This window comes from Streptopelia decaocto (assembly GCF_964273445.1).
Source record: "Streptopelia decaocto genome assembly, chromosome: 20".
Lineage (NCBI taxonomy): Eukaryota > Metazoa > Chordata > Aves > Columbiformes > Columbidae > Streptopelia > Streptopelia decaocto.
The window spans coordinates 6,138,676-6,155,481 of record NC_138675.1 but is presented as its reverse complement, the minus strand read 5'-3'; the positions used below and the strand labels follow the sequence as shown (position 1 = coordinate 6,155,481).

The window sequence follows — 16,806 nt, the reverse complement described above, 5'->3', positions numbered from 1 at the left end:
AGCGAAACCCCCGCTCCCCGCCCGCCCGCGGCCTTTGTTCGCGCTGAGGGAGGAAGCGCCTGAGGGGCCGCGCGACGGGCGGGAGGCGGCGGCCGCGCGCGCCCCGCTCTTCCCGCCGAGCTGACTGGAAGGGCGTTGCCCGCCCGGGAGCGCGCACGGGGGCGGGCGGGAGCGCGCACCGTGGCCGCTGCCCTCCCGGCCGCGCTGGCGGGTCCCCGTCGAGGCAGCGCGGCCTCCAGCGCGGCGGGGCCTGCGCTGCCGTCGGCGGCACCGCCCGGCGGGGCGGTGCCGGGAGGCGGGGCGGGGAGCCGAGCCGGGGTTTCCCGGCCGGGCAGTCACGGGCGGGGCGGAGGTTAAGCCGCGCCCAGGCTCTCGCTTCCCGATGGCTGCGGGGAGCTGAGCGGGCACCCGGCGTGCGAGGAGGAGTCGAGACCCAGCGACACCCCCCTCCCCCGCGGCTCCCTCCTCCCGACTCGGCTCCCCGGCCGGCGCTGCCGCTTCCCCGGGACCAGCCGGGCAGAGCGTGGGCGGCTCCCCTTCCTCCTCCGTCCCCTCCTCCTTCTCCTCCGCCCCCCTCTACCCCTCCCCAGGCCGGCGGGACGCGGGCAGGAGCCGTGGGCGGCGGACGTACCGGCCCGGTTAATGAGCAGCGGCCGGAAGGGCAGGTAACCGTCTGAGGGGAGCGCAGGCGGCGGGTGGGGGCGGAGGGACCCGCACAAAAGCCTCGTCACCGTCCTTCGCGCCTTCCCGCCGCCGGCTCGCCGCGCGCCCGGCCCCACCCTGAGGCCATCTTCCCGCCGGCGGCGGCCCCGGCTCCCCCTCAGCTCCGGCGCCTTCTTCCCCTGCGCGGCCGCCCCTCGCTCCCCTCCCCCGCTCTTCCTCCCCGCTGCCGCACTTCTCCTTTCCCTCCGTCCTCCCCTTCCGCCGCTCCCTCGGTTCTCGCGTCGCCCGGGCACCGGGTTTGCTCCCCCCACTCCGCCCCCGCCATCCCCCGCCGCGGCGGAGCCTCCTCCTCGCCCACCCGTTCTTCGGAGAGAAGGGCGGCTCATGGTTTGTCCACCTCAGTGCATGGCGGGGTTGGAAATAGCCCCCCTCCCCCGCGCTCCCCCACCTCCTCGGGGCTCCAGCTTCCCCTAAAAAAGAAGCGTGTTTGTAGCTGGAGGAGGAGGAGAAAAAGGTGGGGGTGGGACTGATTCTCTCTTGAAGGCTTTAAGGCGAAAAGGGAGGAGACCTTGGATCTTGCAGGGTTCCATTTTTAATTATAATTACGCTGTAGTGGTCTCTGTTAGAGGGTTTGAGGTGTTTTCTTGTACGCGTTAAGATAAAAAAAGGCGAGTTTCCCGAGCGATCCGGCCGGCAAGAAGGGAATATTTGGATAGAGATTGAAGGAAAAGCGATGGTGTGGCTGCTGTAATGGTGGAAAACTGATTGAGAGGAGACGGGGGTGAGACAAACAGGGTAAGACCGCTCCAGCAGCCCCCACCGGGAAGGGCTGGCAGGCTGGGCGCACACCGGGGCTTCTGGGGAGGGAGGGGTGGGGAAGGTTTTGTTCTCTTCAAAATCTGAGCTGAGGATGGGTTTAGACCGCATCTTTGTTGTTCTTCCTTGTATTACGGTGCTGCATATTTTTGTGTGCCCGTAGCAGCAATAACGAAGATCATGGAGGGTGTTTGCTACAAGAGAAAAATGGAGTTTTCTCCTCGGAAATGGTGTTACAAATATTCTTTCAATTCCCAGCATTTTTTTTTTAAATCCACACAAGGGATATTTAAGGTGGAGGATTTTAAATTCTACAGCTTTATAGGAAATGAAGAGGTGTAAAATATGAATATAAAAGAGACAAGACATTTTATTAAAAGAAAAAATCTTGTCCAGAACAAAATCAGAATGATATAGAGGTTGTTGTAAGATGTCAATTTATCATTCCTGAAGATGAACTGAAATTTTAACGAATGTGATGTTTCATTATTCTCCAACAAAGTCATGATTGGGACTCGTCATTTGAAATCAGGCATCCTTTCTAGGATGCCGACTGCCACGTTATTATGCATTGTCTCCACAGCAGAAAATAGGAGGAAAGGACTGTAAATGTAAGGCTTAAGTGATTATTGAAACAGCTTTTGAGAATAGTTGGCTCAACTTGGACGGGGGATTTAAATCTGAAAAATTAAACATTTTGCTGCTGTAAAATATCTGTACCTAATCATGAGAGATTTATCCCATATTTTAAGCTGATCTGCCAAACACAAGGATGTGAATCGAGACAAAATGCTGTCAGTGTGTATGTGAAGTACATGTGCAAAAACGAAGATATTATATTAAGACCCAAATTTGTTCTAAATGTAAAAGATCGGAGTTTATTTTTTCCCGTTGTGTGCTTTAGGAGAGGAGAAAGAGAAGGGGCGATAATAGTGTGGTTGTTTTGGTGGCTGCAGATTAGCCAGGGTGTGTGTTTGATTTTCTTTCTGCTGGGAATGAATGGATCTCTCTGTGCCTGGGCCCAGGAGCTGCAACAAGATGGCGTTTGCAGCAAGGCAGCTCTCGTTCTTCAACTCCTCCTCACCACGGCTTGCCCAAACTACAGCTTATTTCGTAATTGTAGTTCACGTTTACTTTCTCATTCTATTTGCTTTCTTCTTTTTTTTGAGGGGAGGGTAAGAAGAGCATTTGGAAGATTGTTACGAGAAATCTGTGCATTTTTTTTTTCCTTAATTTTTGTGAGCTTCTCCAGATAGGAACTAGGTGGGAGGAGTAAATAGTTTTATTGAAATGTTCACATAGGCTCTTACTGGATAAAGGGTTGACACGATTTTCTTTTTTACCTTGCAGTGCCTGCTTAATACCATCAAAATGCTCTTGGTTTTCATTAAGTCTGTGGCTGAAAACCAGTATTTTAAACCCGGAGCACAGGTATACAAAGGCTCTGCTGGGGCTGTGTGCTGTTGCTGGTTCTCCATTAGCCAGGTAGTCATTAAACCCCGTGCAGACAGTTATATTTCTGTGATACAGAAGAGTCTGCCATCTGCTTCAGAATGCTGACCATTTGTGGAGGCTCTTAAAACTGCTTTTGACCTGGAATTATTGTCCTACTCTAGGTAATTGTTCTTATGGGGAAAAACAAGAAAGGTTTTGGGGATATGCAAATAGTTCTGTGTCTGTGAAATCTTGGATTTAAAATGGCATTTTAGTATCCTTTAAGAGAAATGGACTTTCAGATTGTAACATTTGTGGTATTTTGCTGTAGTGCCAAGCTTCTTAACTTTGGTAGTCTAAATTAAAAAAAAACCCAAACACCTTAGTTAACATTTGATATGATGGACTTGGGCTTAAAATAATACACTACCCAGCAAGAAAAATAAGAAATGCTTGTTATGTCTTCTGTATTCAAATGACCTCCAAACTGTTGGTAATACTAGCTTTTTTAGTACCTTTTATCTATGACTTAATGTATAATCATTTGTTTGTTAGTTTACTGTAATATCCCAGCTGTAGATCATACTGGGAGGAAACTGGGAAGCAGAAGAGAGAATTTGCAGTTAAGGCTTATGTTTTTTTTGTTGTTGTTGTTTTAAAAAATGCAAAAAAAGGTGCTGAAATTAGCTGATTTAATTTTACTGCTCCATTATGTCAATAATAATTTTTTAGTCAAGAATATTTGTCCAATAAACTGTTCCATTTGATGGTACTTACAATGTGCTGTTGAACTTGAAACTAGTTGTGCAGTTGATTTGGTGCTGATTCTTTGGCCTTTCAGGACAGCATCAGAAAGGGTGACGTGCGATCATGTATTGGGTAAGATAAGTTGCATTTATCCTTGTTCAGTCCTTGCAGCTTCTAGATCACTGTGTAGCAAGTGTCCTACCATGAAATCTTCAACAATGTGCAAGGTTAGAATTCCACAGTAAATCCTAGCAGAGCAATATTTAAATCGCTTCTATACCTTGTGGAAATCTGAAAATATTGTATTTAGACCTAATGATAATTCCTCCAGTGAAGTTTGGTATAATGAGGAAGTGTGTAGAATTTTGTGTAGCGTTGTTCTTAACATCATCCAAGAATAAACACTCTACAGCTATTAAAAATTTGAAAACTAGGACAATTAAACTAATAGGATAAGAAAAATCCTTCAATTAATACAATTACTTTCAGGATCCTTTAATTATGGTAGAAATACATATCTCTTGTGTTTGTAGGAACCCTTTTCCTGAGGGCAGCAAGCTGCTGGTGGCTGCAGTGGGCAATGGCTTCTTGGGGCTCTGGAGCCTTCACTTGGGTCATGGGGAAGAACAACCATAACTGTTACTTGTGAAGTAGTTACCTAGTTACGATTGCTCAATCAGTGTGAAACACAATGCTAATTAACTTGTGTTGCTTTTGCAGATTCTGGTGGTGCCTATTGCTGTAGTTAGGAATGTAAAGAAGTGTTACATTTAGCTAGTGTTGTAGTTACTGTGTGAAAAAACTGGAGTTGCTTGCTTGCTGTGAAACCAGCAATGGATTTGTCTTCTGCAAGTGGGGCTCAGCTCATGTTTCAGTCAGTGAATTGGATTAAATTCTTACTGTCCGTGGATTTTGGCTCTCAGCATTAGTGGATTGGTAATTGATATTCTCAATTTTAATATCCCGTTTTAGCCATATGGCATACCGTATTGTTGCAAGAATTGCATTTAGCGCTAGTTTGTTACTAGCAAGTTGAAATGATGCGTTCAGGCGGTTCGTTTATGCTTAGGTGAGTCGTCTTTAGAGTCTCTAATGCACATGCTCCTGCCAGTATATAGATATATATTTTTTACAGTATTTTACTGGTTATGTTAGGAAAACATCTGTAACCTTGAAAGCAACTAGCTCATGTTAATGAATTTTTTCTTAAGCATGTGATTGGAAATAAAGTGGAAATTTTTTTAAGGAAGTCTCTTGCTCAAAGCGCAGACTCAAAATGAAAAGAATACATATTCTATTCAAAATGTTGTGTTTTGCTTTGTTTTTTATCCCTACTGATAATGTTGGAACTGGTATTAGCCAAGGTCATGATAAAAACCAAAAATACCCCCAAGCCCCTATGTTTCTATTTAACATAGTATCTCAATTTATTATTTCTTCACAGGGTGTCTAGTATGCTGGGGATTTTCTGTGCATGGATTTGTTTTTCACCAGACAGAAATGCATGCAGAATCCATAGATACTTGAGCCAACTGGTAGTTCAGCAGAACATTAAGAGGTTTTTAAGAGCTTTGAGCTGGCTATGAACAGGACCTTTACTTGAGATGCCAAAATAATCAATGTAAATTACTGTGGAAGCTCCCTAGTACAAAAATATGGATGCTCCAAAATAGGTTTTGAAGCAGAATACTGCAATTTTATTAAAGCACTAGAAGACTTCTAAGTAGAGAGAAAGGACATGACAAGCCTTTGAGTAAAAATACACATTTTAAAGTATTTTTGGGAACATAAAGATCAGGCGTTCTTGGCCAGATTTTTAACAGCCAACCTTCCAAAATGTGTTCTTTACAATTAATATCTTGTAAGACCATATTAATTCACATTAAAAGCAGGTCTTCATTGTATTTATTGGAGTGCACTTTACTGGGGATGCTCTAATTAGATGCCTACATGATAATTTGTATGTGTAAGTAAAAAAAAATACATGTATATTTTGGGACATCACGGAAGTGCATTTTGTAGGGAGACTTGGAAATCATAACTTTAAATTCTGTCCAGGTTTTTCAGCACTGGCCTGATGGGAATGAGAACCTCTCTGACCTACTGACCACCCCCTTCTAACCCACCCCAGGTCCCATTGGCTTCCTGGCCACAAGGGCCCAGTGCTGGCTCATGGTCACCCTGCTGTCCCCAGGACCCCCAGGTCCCTTTCCCCTACGCTGCTCTCTAATAGGTCATTCCCCAACTTACACTGGAACCTGGGGTTGTTCCTGCCCAGATTCAAGACTCTACACTTGCCCTTGTTATATTGCATTAAATTTCTCCCTGCCCAGCTCTCCAGCCTGTCCAGGTCTCTGATGGCAGCACAGCTTCCAGTGTCACCACTCCTCCCAGCTTGGTGTCATCAGCAAACTTGCTGACAGTCACTCTATTCCCTCATCCAAATCATTGATGAATATATTGAATAATACAGCACTGCCCCCTGAGGCACTGCACTAGATCCAGGCCTCAACTCGACTCCGCCCCATTGACTCTCCGGCTTCTTTCCTTCAGCCAGTTCGCAGTCACCTCACTACCTGGTCATCCAGACCGCACTCCCTCAGTTTAGCTGTAATCTCTCCAAGTATATTTTACCAGCTCAGGTGTAAGTGATGATTTTTCTCATCCTTATTACAAAATCAAACTGTATTGAGTATGGGAGACTAAATAAGAAATGTGGCAAGGCTTTTTTCAGAAATGCAAACACCCACAAAGTTGACATCACTGCCAGGAAAGCAATGTCCTACTCCTGTGCCTTGTTCTTCTGTTACTGTAGGCTTAATGAAAGAGCTGATGCCAGTTATTTTCCTTTTTTGTGACAAAGAGTTTCTGCTTAAGTATTGCAGGTGAGCTGTTAATTCTGTACATCTTTATTTTCTTACTGCTTTTCTGGCCTTCTTGCCTATCTTGGGCTAGATTTAGGGAACCATCTTAAATCTGTTCTGTAACATATGCTTTGTGTTCATCCTGACATTTTAGGATTTATTGAAATCTATCAGTGGAGGCTATCTTAAATTACTTGCAAAACCAGGAAGTTATTTGACAAGCTGAGTGGGTTTTGTTTTCTCTTTGTGAAATGTTGAAACAAATTTCCAACAGTGCTCTGACAGTAGAATTTTTAATTGTACACTTTGAAATTGCAGTTTAACTTCCATGGAAACTGAAATACGTGTGCCTTGTATTAATGGTGTGTGCTTTACTGTAAGGACTCGCGACATCTGTGGTAATACAGGGTATATTTTACTAGGCATCTTTTGCTGTTGAGCTGACACGTTTTTGGGCCTTGCAAGCACTGCCTGGGGCGGTGCCACCCTTTTGTCGTTGGTGGGGAATGTGGCTTTCTTCTGAAATTACACAAATTGAACTGGCTGGTATACTCTCTTAAAACCAGAACATCTTGTGTTCAGTCCGTCTGTTTGGCTTTTGTGGGTATTTGAGGGATTTGCTGAAATAATTGAGGGATAAGAGGTGGCTCGAAGCTCCAAGGTTAAAAGCGTAAAGATGATGATATGAATGTGCCTTTGTTGTTGCAGAGATCTCAAAAAGTAATGCTTAGTTACCTTCAGTAGTGAAATTTCAGTTATAACTGCATAAGACTTAGTGTATATTTTGTTTGCAGTAAATGAATAGTGCTCACGAAAGCAGGCCTGTGCATGCTTCAGGATGCTGAGAAGAAATTCGTTTATGGTCCTCGTGGATTTTTTTCCTGTTGGGTTCCCAAAACTGTTTTCTTCACGTAGCCTGATAAATGTGTTTGGAGGGTGGTGCGGTGATTTTTTTGTTTGTCTAGAGAAACAAAGTAGATGTGATAGTCTGAAACCTTTGGTACTCAAAATAAGATTATACCGTACTAATTAAAGAGCTCCCTTTGTCGGAACATATGCTTGATATTCCTGTTGCACATTCTTTGTGAAGTACTGAAGATACACAGCTGTCTGTTTAACAAAGGTGTTGTCTGTACAAAGATCAAGAACAGTTTGCTTGGCGCTTATGGCAATTTAATTGTGCTTCAGGTTACTAAGTCCTGAATTTCAGTACAAGTTGTCAGATATTATCTGGTTAGTGCCTGAAAACTTTCTGTAGAAGTTAATATACCAAGCTGGTATGTTCTCTACTGAAGTCAGTGTGATTTCTGTTTTAGAAACAAACTTAAAAACACCTGCCCCTCAAAAACCTGCAGTTTTGCACAACAATAGTGCCCAGAAGCTCCAAACAGACATGAAGCAGTGCTTGTGGAAAGAGTAGAAGAGAATTGGTGCAGGACCGTAAGATTTACAGATTTCAACTAACCTTACTGGCTTCTGGCTTTGTTAAACAGACTTTGCTTTTTTGACTTCACTTTGCATGTTGTGTTTGTGGTTTTTTTCCTAACACAGATTGGATTGTCTTCCGATTTCAGTTTTTCTTAGTTCCCACCCTAGCTCCTAACCCTGGTAGTATTTGACTTGTCTTCTGTTTTTCATCTTTTCCTCTTTATTTTGATCACCTAACCAGATGCATGCTATCTACAGGAATACAACTGCTACTTACAGACTAATGCCAGAAGTTTTAAGAGGGTTAATGCAGTACTATGGAAAGAAGAACATGGAAGAGTGAAAGCAAGTATTTCCTGTTGTACCTTTGTGCTTTCTCTTGCAATACTGTGTCCCTGGCTTGTACTTGAGGTTTACCTTTCATATCAGCATTAAGCATTGTTGCATTGTCTGTTGCCAAACACCACTTCTGGCTTCAAGGTCTCCTGTGTTACTCTACTTTTCAGTCTGTCAACCTTGCTTTTCTTGTTCCTGTTCTTCTGTACCTCAACTCATTTTGTATCAACAGTACATATCAAAGTAGAGCAATCAATGAGCTACTAGGGGCTATAAATTATTGCTATCAAAACTAATGGAACTGCTTGCACGTTGATTAAAGTTGGGTTGTGTTGGTTGCAGGGCAAGGCAACAAAGTATTGAGCAGTCTATTTGGGGTAAAAAGATTAGAGAAGTCATCACAGAATCACAGAATGTCAGGGATTGGAAGGGACCTCAAAAGCTCATCCAGTGCAATCCCCCCATGGAGCAGGAACACCCAGATGAGGTTACACAGGAAGGTGTCCAGGCGGGTTGGAATGTCTGCAGAGAAGGAGACTCCACAACCTCCCTGGGCAGCCTGTTCCAGTGTTCTGTCACCCTCACTGAGAAGACTTGCCCTTTTTGAAGACTGGAGTGACATTTGCTTTCCTCCAGTCCTCAGGCACCTCTCCCGTTTCCCAAGACTTGGCAAAGATGATGGAGATGAAGTGGAAATGGCAGTAAAAACTGGTGGTTAATGCTAAAGGAGTTGAAACACTGAAAGGTGACAGTTGAATTAAGAAACAACTGCTCAGTTACTGAGAGGCTCTGCAGATAGAAGCATCGAGTGATAAGTGCTTAGTCATTTCTGTGTTGGTTAATTAATAGTAATATATTCTCCTTCAATGCTGCCTGGGTTTTGTTTTTCAGGCTGAAGGGTGACATCTAGTAGTATGTGACAACAAAATTGCTTGGGTTTGGATCAGGGAATACTTTATTAAGTGACAGTTTTCAGTAACTTATTTTTCTGATAAATGTAACTAGAAATTTATGCACAATCAGGTTTTAAGTTTTCCTGGTTTACTGTGGTTTGGGTGTGGGTGTTTTTTTAATTGGACGATCAGGAAGGACAATAGCCAAAACCATCACTGTCCAGTTTGATAAAATGGATGCAGTTCATCCATATCCATAACAGATGCCCTAGGCATCTGTTAAACTTGCAACAATCAGTACTTTTTTTTAACATAAATTCTCTGCTGTACCTAGAACTAAGATTTCTTTTTTAATGATGCACGTAGCTTGCAGATGCATTTAGAAAGGATTAATGAAGTGACCTGTTACAGTCCAGATTTTTATGCTTAAATATTGCATCAGTATCTTTTTTTCAATGTAGGTCATGGGATTAGCATCAGGAAATGTGAGTATTTTGGCAACACGGGGATGCCGTCTTCCGTGGAGACAGCTGGAGTTTGCTCACTGGTGGTGGCAGAAGGTGATGGGCCACTTCACTCCAGAGCTGGTCATTGCGAGCGTGTGTCCCTGCCATGATCTTGGGCATTGTTGTTGGCCCATTAGCGTTCTGTTTTGAGAAAGTGGTAGGCTATCCAAAAGGTTTATTTTCAAACACTTGTTAAACATAGGGAGTGAGGAGTCCTTAGGTCTTAGAAAATATAGGCATGCAAGTGAGTGCTGATGAGTTTGGTGACTTAGAGTAGATGTTGTGTTGCTTTATGTGGTAATAACCTCTGGCAAATTGAGGAATGTGCACATAGAAGTTAACTCTTTTGTAAATTGAACTATATGTAATAATAAAGTATTTGTGAAATCAGTTGGTTCAATTACAGGTGTTTTTTAGCTAGTGTAATTATTTTGTACTCGCACGCTGTATTGAAAATGGAAATCTGTTAGCTCTTTAACCAGCTAGTGTAACTGTTGCACAATGAGCATTAAGTTATCGATCTGATATTCACTTGTTTTGTGTGCACTTCACACTAATGTGTGGAAAAATGTCTACTGAGCACAGTAACTGCTTCAGCTGCAAACTTGGCAATTCTTCAACACAAGCAGCAGCCAATACCTCCCACAGAAATGATCCAGCCATGCTCGCCTTTGACTACACAAGTGTTTTCAGTAAGTCTTTGAAGGAGTTGTACAATCCAGCGTTGTCCCTACCAGGGTAATCTGTTTTGCAAACCTGTTAGTAAGGTATTGCTTGCTTTCCAAAGCTCATGTGCTTGGAAATTATAGACATAGTAGATGATTCCCAGAAAGAAGACATCAAGTAAATGAGAAGGGACTGTATCCATTCACTGGAGCATATTTACATTTATGAATTTGTAATTATTATTTTATACATCTGTAGGCCGTCCTTCAAAGCTGCTCTTGTAGGAGATGATCTGTACTTGCCAAACCAGGCTAAGCTAGAATTAACTCTTGGAGGAGCACATACACATGCAGATATCAAAATGTCCTTCAAGTTTCCAGCTGTCTGATAGAACTGTTTCTGTTGATAGTCAGGATCCAGCCGTCATACTGAGGATATGTTGTTTTTTGTACACAGAACAGTCTTGAAGCATAGCTTTAAATTTCAGGCTTCTAATTACTGTCTCCTGGTGGCATAATTGGAATTTCATGTTGTTGGCAGTGATTTGGAAAGGTCATGTAATCTATTGGGCATCAAGGTACTTTTCTGTGATAATAATCAGCTATGTAGACTGTAAGAAATAATTTTAATAAACTAACTTGTAATTCGCAGTTTGACAGATGTTATCTCTACTGTGTATTTGGTACATTATAGCGGTGCTAAGTGTTGGGTACCTGAAGAGAAGCGTGTGCATGTTGAATGAGTGACCGCCGGCCCGCAGCAGCTGCCCTTGCTGGGCGTGGGACGTGTCCCGTTCACATGGAACATAGACCAGAGCAGCAAAGTAGCTTAACTGGAAACTGTTGCTTTACCTTAATAGTAATATTGATGCTTGCTAGTCAGTTTTCAGCGTGTGGTTGTTGTGTTTGTGGTGTTGGGGTTTTGTTTGTTGGTTTGTGATGTGTTGTTTTTTCTCTCTCCAGTGAAATAATCTCTGGTTGAGTGCCTTGGATAAAACGACCTTCTGTGCCACTCTTGCAGGAGGATGTGTTATGCAAGAAATTTTTAAAATTCAAGTGGTGTAATGGTCACGGAAACCAGTTTTTACTAGTGTTGACTGAGATGTGTTGATAAAGCTGATTAAAATGCATGCCGGTACAGAAGACTGCACACAGTGCTAAAACCCCCTTTGGAACCTTCTTCAGGCTGAACGTGTTTCTCGGCCTCTCCTCCTATGAGATGCTCCAGTCTGTTAATCACCTGCAAGGCCTTTCGCTGGACTCTCTCCAGTAGCTCCATGTGTTTCTTGCACTGGGAAGCCCAGAACTGGACACAGTGCTCCAGACTGGAGGGGAAGGGTGACCTTGACCTCCTGGCAATGCTCTTCCCAATGCAGTGCTGGATGCCCTTGGCCATCTTTGCCATGAGGGAGCATTGTTGGCTCGTGTTGAGCTTGCAGTCGGCTGTGACCCCCGAAACTTGAAGTGATGGGGGGCTGGTTTGGGGTGGGATCCCTCCTGCAGCTGTGCTGGAGGTGTCTGTGCTGTGTCCTTGTCCCTACAGCAGGAGCAGCTGCTTGTGGATCCTGGGCAAACCTTGTCCCAGGGGCTGAGCCGAACTCTCAGTGACTGGTGTCTCCTTTGACGTGCCACGTCCTGATGCAAGGCCAGGCACAGGGGACCTGATGGTGTGTTTTAAGCGGCTGGAATGCTTTTGCTGCAGTTCAAATTTTGGTCTTTGGCATCTAGTTAAGCTACATGTAAAGCAGTCTTAAGAAGGTGTGCAGAATGGTTGGGGTTTAAGTTTCTCATTGAATCCATAGTTAGAGAAGAAAAACATGTTAATGCAGCTTATGGCTTTGGAGAGGGCTACAATGAGTATATTTAATCTTCTTGAGAAGTTGCTTGATTTTGGAGGGTTGTTCAGATTTGCGGTGATGTTAAAGACTTTTGAATGCTTTCAGTGTTCTTCCAAGTCCCTTTTCGTTTTTTCTCTCTTCTCTGCTTTCCCCCACCTTGTGAAAAAAGCTGTAGTCTCTTCTGCAGAAGAGTCTTCTTTGTGGGAAGACTTGTGGTCTTTGCCCAGGAATGATGATGCTTTTGTCTTCTGGAGCGACTCTATTGTTTTTTAGTCCAAACTGCTGTGCCGCTTGACTTGGAGCAAAAGGCTGTGGGAACGTGGGGACTCTGGGCAACCCAACCGTGTGCAGGGCTGGCTGACCTCCAGGTGCTTTGGTGTCATGGTTTAACCACGTAAACCATGCCTGAAGAGTTTTGCGGTACTTTTTGTTCTCTTCTGTTTTAGAAACCCCAGTTCTTGATGCTGAGAACCTCAGGTTCTCGGCTAAGCCAGGGTTACAAGGGCTGGTTAAGGTGGAGCACATGAGCTTGTTACAAGAACTTTTTTGGTTGCTGAACCAGTACTGTGGTGCAGTGAATGAGTTGGCCTGTAATTTTCATGTTGCTTTTACCAGGCTACATTTTGGCTAAAAGTGGAAGCTTGTGGCAATGCGGATCCTTTTCCTTAAGCAGCTTGTCTGCTTTTGTTCTTAAATGAGCTCCATCTTTTCTGTAGAACTGAAAATATCTCAGTCGCCAGGATTGCATTCTGCAAGCATCCCAGAATGCCTTCAGCACACGTAACTGAAAACTTAACCTGGTCTGAAAAATAAACTAAACTTGGTTCAAAAAGTTTGCTGTTATGCTTCCTTATTCTTCTTGCAGGCTGGTTAAAATAGCTTTTTTGGTTTATTTTTGTTTTTCTTTTTTTTTTTGCAGAAGGCATATGAAATCTGCAACACCTCTCCTGCATTAATGAGGGTGCAGCACAGGACAATAATGGTGTGTGTTTTGGCCTTTGCTATTGTGTATTCTGTGTGCCGTTAGTGTTCCAGCATAATTTTACTTGTTTACATTTCAGGTAATTCCTTCAGAATTCTGTTAGATTTCATTACCTCTGCAGTGTGGGCAAATTTTTCTGTCAAGAATTCTGAAAGTTGAAGAGAGTTGATCTTTCCTCAGAGCTTAAAATGGTCATGTCATGTGTTTGTCTTGGGGGGATGGAGTTTGGCCTGTGTGAGTTACTGTTTTATGTCTAAAAGTGTGTTGTTCTGGCAGTAAAAAATAAAACTGCTTACACTGTGATGGTTTTGTAATCACAATATTAAACTGTTCATCTGTAAATGAGCTTGGATGAGGATGACCCATATCCTAAGTAGCTTAAACTCCATACCAGACAACAAAGTGGCTTGTAAATTTTCCAGCTAACAGTGAACTGTAAAATCAGAAAGATGCATGACATATAAGCATTTCAGTTTAAACTGTATGAAGTTGTAGGCTCGCTTTCTGATTTAAGATTATTTTTCTTCAGTACATTCTTGCTTTGTGCTTCGAATAACCTTCCAGTGTCCTGGCGCAGCAGCTTTGAAGCTGTAGCCCCAGGTGTCCCTTGACATCACCCGTGGCCCTTGTCTTGCTGTGTGACAGAGACAGGTCGCAGATGCTTCGAATGTATAAGCGGTTTTCCATGTTTCGAACCTTGGGGTGAACTATAATTATTACTGCGTGCTGCCAGAGGAAAAGATGTTCTGAAATTTCTCACATGGAATTTTTTCACCTTGCTACAAAGCCAGTTTGTATGTTAAATCATTACAGTCTTCTAGATTGCAAGTGTGTGCGTTACTTAATGTGTCAATTTTTACTGTTTAGTACCTTTAGTGATTAGAAATCGAAAAGTGTTGTGCTCTCACTTGAGCTCATCAGTAGGAGGTTTATGTAACTTCTTTTGATAAAATAGATATCCTGGTATTTAACAGTGCTTAGAAAGCAAGCGTACCTCAGGAACAGTATCGAGTAGAAATCATTTCAGTGCTCTGAAAATGCAGATTTTGGAGGGGACACTTTGTAGTGTAGTGAAAATTACAGTCTTGTATGAGGGAGAAAATGCTTTGTTCCAATCCTAAACTCTCTAATAGTATGGACTTGTGTGTCACTAGGGTAGGAGAATTAATGATCTGAGGATTGCAAGAGTTCTCTTGGAAAAAGAATGTTAACAGCTTCTTGACATGAACAAGTCTTTTGGTTATGTTAGTGTTATTAAAGCAATGCCCATTTCCTTCATGAAGACAAGCTGGCTCTTTCAGTTAGCTAACAAAAATAGTTTGTGCTTTGACGGTATTCTAATTTCTGCTAGATTTGTTAAGAAATTGATGTTATTTATTGATAATTGTACTAATACTGTGTATTTTTTTTCCCGCCCAGAATTTACATGTTTGACAGCAGAAGTTGGCTTTCTACTGTAGCGAGAGAAAATGTAAGTAGAGAAATAAGGTAATTTCTTTTTTTCTGGTGCTTGAGAAACTCAGACTATTTTTAAAAAGTGGCTGTCTTCAGGTTTTTAGCTGTTAGTCTGTGCGAGACTACAGTACCTGCTTTCTATTTTATGTCAACAGGAAGGATTTTAAAATGGCCAGGAAACCTGCTAAATAATGGATGTCAGTGCCTGCCTTCTTTCAGAAACCGAACTGGGAAAGCAGAGGGAGACCATAGATGACACTGTTTCATCTCAGTGGGGCAGGGAACTGTAATAAATAAAATGATGAGAACGGTTATTCTCTCATGAATGAGAAATTACTTATCTGCCATGCTTGACAAAAGAAGGCCAAATTTCTTTTGAGCAAAGTGGCTCTTGTCAGAATGTTCTTTTCAGTGTGTCAGTATTATTTAAACAGAACTCAAAAGTTTTGGAGTTTATATTCTGTGTAATCATTAGCATCACTAATATTCTTGGAACTGTGAAACCTTCATTCCCTTCCAGACTATAACTTCAAATGTTTCTGCCTCTTGTGGAGCCCCTTAGTCTGTGAGGAACATTCCTGGGTAGCCATGTGTTGTGTAGAAAGTATTTCCTTAGTTAAATTTGTTACTTTCAATTACTAGATATTTACCAGTCTCTCAAAGCAAACAGCAAGCCAGCCCTGTCTCTGAAAGTGAGCACTGTGTTCCCAGTGCAGACAAGGAAGTTGAGGAAGTTGATGAGGCCTCTCCAGACAGCTGGGAGCAGCCTCACGGTCACAGGCCCTGGCTGTGGTGGGGGTTTAACTTCCCTGATGTTTGCTGGAAGGACGACTCGGCTGGCCAGTCACAGTCCAGGAGGTTCCTCCAGTGCCTTGACGAGAACTTTCTGATGCAAAGGGTGGAGGAGCTGACTAGGAGAGGTGCACTGCTGGACCTCATCCTCACTAACCAGGTGGGTCGGGTTGAAGCGGTAGAGGTTGAGGGCTGCCTTGGTTGCAGCAACCATGAGATGGTGGAGTTCAGGATCTTATGTGGCAGGAGGATGGAACGACTTCTCCTTGGTGCCATCTCAAGGCATATCAAGGATAAGAGGGTCATTAGGGGCAGTCAACATGGCTTCACCAACGGGAAGTCGTGCTTGACCAACCTCATTGACTTCTATGAGGACATAACAAGGTGGGTGGATGATGGCAGAGCGGTGGACGTGATCTCCCTTGACTTGAGTGAGGCATTTGACACAGTCTCCCACAGCATCCTCACAGCTGAACTGAGGGAGTGCGGGCTGGATGAGCGGGGAGTGAGGTGGCTGTGAACCGACTGAAGGGAAGAAGCCAGAGAGTCGTGGTCAATGGGGCAGAGTCCAGTTGATCCTGTATCCAGTGCAGTGCCTCAGGGGGCAGTGCTGGGACCAGTATTATTCAATATATTCATCAATGATTGGGATGAGGGAATAGAGGGACTATCAGCAAGTTTGCTGATGACACCAAGCTGTTCCTCTTCAGTGATTTCTAACCTCTAAAATTATCTATACCTTTTTTTCTGGTGATCACTGTATCTGGAGATGTGTGTACTTAATGATTAGAAGGCATCCCTGAATTTTTTTTGTCTTTTCTTTTGGATCATGTGAAAGGGAGGGAGAACACTTCAAATTTGTTCTGCAAGCAATTCTGATCTTTCTTACTGATTTTTTCCTATTGAATACAATTTAAATAGGAATCATGTATACTTCTGATTAAATAATAAATACCCCCTCAGCTTTTCAAAGCCAATATGGTGTCAAAACATCGGACCTAACCATGGGTTGTGTATAATTCCTTTGTCATTGTGAAAGTGTACAAGCTGCAGTGCATGTTGCTAATAGGATTTATGGTATCTAATAGATTAGCATTGCTTCGTTTAATCGGATGACCTGCTATGAGACTGTCTGGTAGGCATAACACAAACTCCTTATTTAGGCTGTAAAGTTTTGACTCTGTTTCTACAAATGATTTATTTTACTTCTGGCCGTTTCCCACATGCTGGAGTGATGTGTATTAGCAGGAAAGATGTTAAGGGAACAAATATCAGGCAGCCCATTCATTTTGGAGAAAGGTGGCTTGGTTAACCTTCTTATGAAATTACTCTACTTGGGTAATACCTTAGAAATTTAAACACTCTGTTACCAGATTTTGTATCAACA

General features: G+C 43.2%; 1 protein-coding gene across 7 annotated transcripts in view; it reads left to right on the top strand.

The window, feature by feature from the left end:
* Positions 1 to 315: 315 nt before the first annotated feature.
* The window catches only part of GNB1 (G protein subunit beta 1), a 28,708-nt gene continuing 12,217 nt past the window's right edge, over positions 316 to 16,806 (top strand). Inside the window, exons 1-3 of one of the 7 annotated variants that reach the window (XM_082069900.1) lie at positions 316 to 665; positions 13,110 to 13,172; positions 14,592 to 14,643. The gene's annotated coding sequence lies outside the window, so the exon portion shown is untranslated. Of the gene's footprint in view, positions 666 to 1,009; positions 1,051 to 1,238; positions 1,459 to 13,109; positions 13,173 to 13,231; positions 13,252 to 14,591; positions 14,644 to 16,806 lie in introns of those variants that run through there. The other 6 variants (XM_082069894.1, XM_082069896.1, XM_082069895.1 and 3 more) reach the window with 6 other exon arrangements.